Below are 6,180 nucleotides of genomic sequence, written 5' to 3'. Positions count from 1 at the left end.
GGTACAAGAAAAGATGCTCAACATCACTAATCATCAGGGAAATGCAAATCAACCACAATGAGATATCACCTCATACCTGTTAGAATGGCTATTATCAAAAAGACAAGAAATAACAAGCATTGACAAGGATGTGGAGAAAAGGGAACTCTTGTGCACTCTTGGTGGGAATGTAAATTGCTTCAGCCACTGTGGAAAACAGTGCAGAGTTTCCTCAAAAAATTAAAAATAGAACTACCATATGACCCAGCAATTCCACTTCTGGGTATTTATCTGAAGAAAATGCAAACACTAACTTAAAAAGACATACGCACCTCCATTCTCATTGCAGCATTATTTAAGTAGCCAAAACATGAAAACAATGTAAGTGTCCATCAATGGATGGATAGATAAAGAAAATGTGGTATATATACACAACGTAATATTATTCAGCCATTCAGAGAACGAAATCTTGCCATTTGCTACAACATAAATGAAGCTTGAGGGCATTATGCTAAGTGAAATAAGTCAGACAGAAGACAAATACCATATGATCTCACTTATAAGTGAAATCCAAATAAATAACTAAGTTTATCGACACAGAAAACAGAGTGATGGTTTCCAGAGGTGGGGAGTAGAGGGTGGACGAAATGGGTAGAGAGAGCCAAAAGGTATAAACTTCCAGTTATTATGAAATAAGTCATGGGAATGGCAACTATAGCTAATAATACTGTTTTGCATATTTGAAAGTTGCTAAGAGACTAGATCTCAAAAGTTCTCATCACAAGAAAAAAATTCTGTAACTATGTATGGTGAGGGATGTTAGTCTTAGCATTTTTCAATATATACAAATATCAAATCGTTATATCGTACACCTGAAACTAATATAATATTGTATGTCAATTATACCTCAGTAAAAAAAAAAAAAAGAGAGAGGGAGAGCTGAGGCACTTATAATTGAGGCACTTATCTGAATGATTCAACCCAGATCAACAAGGGAAGAGCAACTGGGAAGGCACAAAAAAGGGACCAAAAAGAGACTTTTTCTTCACATTTTTTTTGCAGAGTAGTGCAGGGCTTTAAAATAATTCACTTATAAAATGAATGGTCTTCTTCATAGAAGATCTTTCTATCTATTTAAAGGAATCATGTATGTTGAGGAGACAGGCAGGAATGGGGAAAGAAAAAAACCAAAAACAAAAACGTTACATTGTACAACCTAAATACATATAACTTTCATTTATCAATCATACCTCAAAAAGCTGAGGAGAAAAAAGATTTTCAAGAGAATAAAATACCTCCATTCAAAAAAATAAAGTTCAGTCAACAGTATTAGTCATTAACATAATGTAAATTAAAACCACAATGTATTAACCACCGCTAGAAAATCTAAAATTAGAGTGACGCCAGCATCATGGCGACATAAGATGTTCCTATACTTTCTCTCCCTTTTTTAAACAACTAATTAGGCATCCATCCACGAACAAAAGTGCCTTTGTGGGAGCTGTAGAATCCAGCAACATATACGCCAAGGGTCCGGGGAGGAGTTTGGCAGACCTGTACATCCAATAATAGGCAGAGAGACCTTAGTAGGGCCTACACAGCCAGTAGAAGCAGCAAAACTGCCGGAACCCCTCACAGTCAGGGAAAACCTGGGGAGTGCTGACTTGGGCAAATACCCACAAATGAGAGAGAATTTGTAAAAGTCCAACCACAACTGAGGGGAGATACCAGCACACTGTTGTAGCAAAATATATATATGGGTTTGGATGCAGTGGCGAACATAAGAGGAACTTGACCAGTGCCCTCATCAGCCCAAGAGCACACTTTTGCCGAACTTAACTATTCAGCAGTGGTCGCTCCTGTTGGGGGGGGGCGGGGAGTGGGCAGTGAGAGAGTGCCTGCTTTGTTTTCTCTCCAGCGACACCCAGAGTACTGTGGCGGGACCTTCATGACTGGGAAGAGGGAGGAAGAAGGTCGGGAAGGAGGTAAATAAGGCTATCAAAGGGCAGTAAAGGGAACCGGTTCCTGCTGACTGCACTCAGGGCTTCAGCAAGAAGTCCACCCACGATCCTCTGGGAGAACCTAACCCGAAGATCTTCCCCCACTGGGTCCGCTGACACCCGCAATGCCCCAAGTACTAAACCCACACCTCCCCCAACTCTGCGGCTGGCTCCTTGTGTTCACTGCTGCGTGCTGTGGCGAGAGCAAGGCAGGTAAACGGAGCGCTACCAGAAACAGAACTGGGTGGGGGCAAGGGAAAAACCACAAACTTGAGCTATAGCGTCACCTTCTGGTAAACAAAAGAGAGGTTTCCAGCAGCCAGTAAGGTGAGGTTTAACAACCAGACAGGACTTAAAATCTTAAGAATTCTGCCACAAGAGGGAGAAAAAGTGTGAAGCAGGTGTATAAATAAAAGGTGAGAGAGAATCCCAGATATAACAGGACCAATGAACAGTATACTCCATCTGAAAGCAGCCTGTAAAGATTTGAGGAGGTGTCTGATACTTCAAATAAGAAAGCAGCAACAGAAAACTACAAGAAACACAAAGAATCAAGAAAACATGTCATCACCAAAAGATAACTATAATCCTTCAATAAGTGAGCTCAAGGGCACTGAATCTTGTGATCTGGCATATAAAGAATTCAAAATAGCTGTTTTGAGGAAACTCAATGAGTTACAAGAAAACACAGAAAGACAACTCAATGAAATCAGGGGGGGAAATCCATGAACAAACTGAGAAATTTACCAACGAGATAGTAATCATAAAAAAAAAAAAAAACCCAAACAGAAATTTTGGACCTGAAGAATTCAATGAATGAAATGTAAATGCAATAGAGAGTATCTGCAGCAGATAAGACAAAATATTCAGAGGTGAAGACAGAAAAAAGAACTAAAGAGGACAAAGAAAGCCTTGTGATCTATGGGATTTAAACACAAATATTAGAATAATCGGGATTCCAGAAGAAGAGAGGGGAAAGATTGCTCAAGGTTTATTTAAAGAAATAATAGCTGGGAACTTCTCAAACCTGGGGAAAGACTTGGATATCCAAGTTCACAAAGCTAATAGATCACCCTATTATCTCAATGCCAAAAGACCTTCTCTGGTACACTATATATATAATGAAACTGTCAAAATTCAAACATAAAGAAAGAATCCTAAAGGCAGCCAGGGGAAAAAGATAGCAACCTACAAAGGAACCCCAATTAGGCAATCAGCGAATTTCTCAGCAGAAAGGCTATAGGCAAAGAGAGAGTGGAATGACATATTCCAAGCATTGAAAGAAAAAAATTGCCAGCCAAGAATACTCTATGCAGCAAAGTTATCCTTCAGGTATGAAGGAGAAATAAAAACTTTCCCAAACAAACAAAAGCTGAGGGCGTTCATCACCACTAGACCTGCCTTGTAAGAAATGCTGAAAGGGGTTCTTCAAGCTGAGATGAATAGATGCTAATCAGCTACATTGAAACATACAAAAGTAATACAACACATTGGTAAAGGTGAAAACTATACAGTCAGATTTAGAAAACTCTAATTTTATAATAGGATGGTGTGTTAAACACTTAACTATAGTATAAAGGCTAAATGAAAAGAGTATAAAAATAACTATAGCTACTATAATTTGTTAATGAATACACAAGACAAAAAATAAATGGTGACATCAAAAACATAAAAAGGGGAGTAAAAGAGTGGAAGCTTCATAGGCAATCAAACATAAGTTGCTATCAGCTTATAATGGGCTGTTTTATCTATGAGATGTGTTATGTAAGCCTTATTGTAACTAGAAAGCAAAATTCTAGAGAATACTGACAAAAGATTAAAAACAGAGAAACAGAGCATACCACAATGGAAAACGACCAATTTACAAAGGTAGGCGGAAACAGGAAAAAAGAAACAATGGAAAAACAAACAACCAGAAAGCAATCAATATGATGGCATCAGTAAGTCCTTACATATCAATAATTATTCTAAATGTAAATGGATTAAATTCACCAATCAAAAGCACAAAGTGGCTGGATGGATTAAAAAACAACACTCAGCTAGATGCTGCCTACAAGAAACTCACTTCAGCTTTAAGGACACACATAGGCTCAAAATGAAAGGATAGAAAAATAATTATACGCAAGTGGAACCAAAGGAAAGTTGGGGTAGCTATACTTATACCAGACAAAATAGACTTTAAGCTAAGAATGGTAACAAGAGACAAAGGTTATTATATAATGATAAAGGGGTTAATTCATCAAGAAAATATAGTAATCATAAATACATATGCACTCAACGTTGGAGCACCTAAATATAATAAGCAAATACTAACCGATTGGAAGGAAGAAATAGACAAAATACAATAATACAGTACAATAATGGGTATGTATCTGAAGGAATGAAAACAGGATATCAAAGAGGTATATGCAATCCCATGTTCATTACAGCATTATTCACAATAGCCAAGATACAGAAACAACCTAAGTGCCCATCAACAGATGAATGGATAAAGAAGATGTGGTATGCATATATACAATGGAATATTATACAGCCATGAGAAAGAAGGAAATCTTGCAATTTGTGACAACATAGATGGACCTTCAGGATATTATATTAAGTGAGATAAGTCAGACAGAGAAAGATAAATACTGTATATTAATTATACATGAAATCTAAAAAGGCCAAATGTAAAAACAGAGAGTAGAATGGTGGTTACCAGGAACTGAGGAGTGGGGAATAGGAGAGATGTTGTTTAAGGGTATGAACTTGCAACTAGTTGATAAATAAGTCCTAGAGAGGAGTGACGTCAGCATCATGACGGAGTGAGCTTTCCCGTGAATTCTTCCCCCACAAGATACAACAAAAGCAACAGCCACAGACCAACAACGGAATCCCAGACAGTGAAAACCTAGAGCGGAGGGATCCACACTGCTGCACATCTGAGAGCAGAACGTGCTGGGCCCCTGGAGGAAGTGGGGAGAGGTAAGGAGAACTCCGCTCCCTCCCCATCAGATCAGCGATCCCAGTCCGCGCGGCTCCCAGAGAGAGGGGAGGGGCGGCCCTCGGCGGGGAAACCATGGCTCTTCGGACTCTCTCAGCCAGTGGGAAACTCCCGCACAGAGGACTCAGAGGAGCCACAGGGCTACCATCAACATCTGAGCACCCCAGAGAGCGGATAAAGAGGGGCAAACGAGAAGCTTCCCACGTCAGGGACCCAGAGGGCAAAAGAGAGAGATCCCCCCTCCCCGCAACCCGGAGTCTGCAGCTCGACCAGACCAGACCTAGCGATCCAAGGCAGACATGATCAAACTGGACTGGACCCGTGGATCGCAGTGGGGAAAAAAAAAAAAACTGCGGATCGCAGCAGAAAAACCGGGGCAGAACGCAGGGGGCTTAGACTACACAGCACTTTACCACCAGACAGTGGCGGCAGGTGGAAATTGCAACCAGAGACTTCCAGGATGAGGAAAAACAAAACCAACACACGAACCACAATGCAAAAATATATGAAATCACCAGACCAGAAACAAAATGACAAGCACCCAGAAATCAACCCCGAAGACACAGAAATCCATAAACTAAATGACAGAGATTTCAAAATAGCTATCATAAAAACACTCAACGAAATACGAGACAACACAGACAAACAATTCAATGAGATTAGGAGTTTCTTCACAAAAGAGATTGAAATCATAAAGAAAAACCAATCAGTGCTGATGGAGATGAAGAACACAATGGAGGAGATAAAGGAGAATCTGGAATCTTTAAAGAACAGAGCTGACAATATGGAGGAAAGAATTAGTACTTTACAGGATAGGAATACAGATATACTCCAGATGGAAGAAGAGAGAGAACTAAGACTAAAAAGAAATGAAGAAAGACTCCGAGAAATATCTGACTCTATTAGAAAATGTAACATAAGAATTATAGGTATTCCTGAGGCAGAGGAGAGGGAAAGAGGAACAGAGAGCCTATTCAAGGAAATAATAGCTGAAAATTTCCCAAATCTGGGGAAGGAGCAGGAAATACCAGTAAGCGAAGCCAACAGGACGCCTATATATATTAACAGACAAAGGCCTTCACCACGACACCTAGTGGTAAGGCTAGCCAGGGTCAACGACAAAGAAACAATATTAAGGGCAGCTAGACAAAAACAAAAAATAACGTACAAAGGAACTCCCATCAGGCTCTCAGCGGATTTCTCAACAGAAACTTTACA

Source organism: Diceros bicornis, chromosome 17 (genome assembly GCF_020826845.1).
Source record: "Diceros bicornis minor isolate mBicDic1 chromosome 17, mDicBic1.mat.cur, whole genome shotgun sequence".
Taxonomy (NCBI): domain Eukaryota; kingdom Metazoa; phylum Chordata; class Mammalia; order Perissodactyla; family Rhinocerotidae; genus Diceros; species Diceros bicornis.
Note: the sequence above shows the minus strand (reverse complement) of the source record.